This window comes from Eumetopias jubatus, unplaced genomic scaffold (assembly GCF_037043125.1).
Source record: "Eumetopias jubatus isolate StellerSeaLion01/CBP00866 unplaced genomic scaffold, mEumJub1_p1.0 scaffold_14, whole genome shotgun sequence".
Lineage (NCBI taxonomy): Eukaryota > Metazoa > Chordata > Mammalia > Carnivora > Otariidae > Eumetopias > Eumetopias jubatus.
The window spans coordinates 74,545,669-74,547,603 of record NW_028274820.1 but is presented as its reverse complement, the minus strand read 5'-3'; the positions used below and the strand labels follow the sequence as shown (position 1 = coordinate 74,547,603).

General features: G+C 37.6%; 1 pseudogene; it reads right to left on the bottom strand.

The window, feature by feature from the left end:
* Nucleotides 1-857: 857 nt before the first annotated feature.
* LOC114210605 (ATP synthase F(0) complex subunit k, mitochondrial pseudogene) overlaps nucleotides 858-1,935 on the bottom strand; it is a 7,532-nt pseudogene continuing 6,454 nt past the window's right edge.

The window sequence follows — 1,935 nt, the reverse complement described above, 5'->3', positions numbered from 1 at the left end:
ATCTTAATGCAAAACAATTCAAATTCACCAGAACTTAACATACCATGAAATTGTAACCTTTTATTTTATTTGATTGTCCTCAATATAATTCCATATCCAATTCAAACTTTTTGACAAATAAGTACATTTGAACACAATTAAAAGGGAATACAGGTTATATAAGAGCAACCACAACAAAATCTCAGACTCCATTTTAATCATAAAAAAACAATTAAGCAAGAGTTAGAAAAACTATGTTTCTTTAGCCTGTTAATTCGTCATTCTACAAGATTATGCCCAGAAGCCTACGCTCTACCACTTTTCCCAGATTAGACATAGATTTAGCCAGAAATGAAGGAATACAAGTAAAAATGACTTAACCCATTGCAGCTTTGCCAAATAGACATTTAAACCTGTTTTTCTCTCTTATTCTTTCCTAAAACTTCCAAGACATCTGAGAATATGTAATCCAGCTAATCTGAGTTCATTCCTTGGTGAGTTATAGATAGGAACTACAGCAGGTAGAGTTATCACACAAAGGAAACTTTATTTTCAGCAAATAAGGAGGTCATAGGGAATAACTTCCAAAGTCATGACCCCCTAAGTAAGGGTAAATGGGTTTCTCTTATTTAGGGTTAGAATGAATATTCAGGAGTGTATGTAGAGGTGAGCACAAAGGGTCTCTCATGCATGTGCTCTGAGGAAACGGGCCTGTACATACATTGTATGTTCATGACATTTGTGCTCCTCCTGGTTTTTTGTTTTTGGTTTTTTTCCAGGTTCATAATTTATTGTACAAATTGAGTGTCACACGATGAGTTGACATTAGCTTCTCCAGGCATGGGAACTTAACAGATGAGGTACAGGTCAAAATCCATTTATGTTGCTTTCACAGCTGGTTTTTTTTTAGACCTTAACTTGAAGTATAAGACCATCAAAGCAGTGCCTCCATATGTGGTCAGTACACAATTCATTCTACCTGTGAGAGTGTAAGAGTTGAAATATTTTTTGATACCAGTGAAATGGAATTGGGCATCAGTTTCTGGACCTGTCGTGATTTCAGTCTTGCAAAAGGCACCAATTCTGCTGCTTGTCTGTGCTCCTCTTTGAATGGAGACTTAGCATTATAATGAGGTAGAGGTAACTGTTGGTCACTCCATGGTCAATCTGCCTCCGTATAAGTCAGGGTTGAGCTCAAGCTGGCCTGGGTGGTCTGGGCCTGCAGAGCTCTTAGTCTTACTGCTTGCTGGGGGTAGTTTCCATTTCTGTCACGGGATACTTTGCCTGTGGTTCTTTTGCCTGAGTTAAAAGATAAGCTGGAAAGAGAACCTAAGGAAAATGTGGGACTAAGGTTGGTGGGTACATGCAGGTGGGCAGTAAGGATCAGGTCTTGGGGTCTTGCTGGTGACAAGTGGAGTTAGACAAAAATCCTTTGTTGTCATGGTTTGCAAGTTTTGTCTATTGAGGCAGTAATCAGTACAACTAAATTATAATGCCATTTGAACAATTTAATGTGTATCACAACTATTTCCAATACTGCGTTGGTTTCCCTCTGAAAGGTCTTTGGATGTACTGCGCCAAGTACTGACTGGATGATACTTGCACTATTTTGTACTTCCAGTTTAGTCTGCATTTTATCACACACAGGTGTTTCTGAATCTTGTATCCTTTAAATGGGTTGTTGGGGTAATCTTACTGGAACTATCTGTATATTCTGGCTCACAAGAATCCAAATAAAGACATTTTAATGTTGCCTTTAATCATAAGTTGTATATTTTAAACAAACAAATATTCATTTGTTACTTGTCCTTACAGCATTTGCTGTTTTCAGAAAATAATAACAGCTCTTTGGTTGGTGTTCTTCAATTCTCATCTACTTAAAAAGTTGACTGGAACCATCTGAGGATCACAGTCCTTAAATAGATCTACTGCAGTGGCAGGATTTAGCCAATTTAC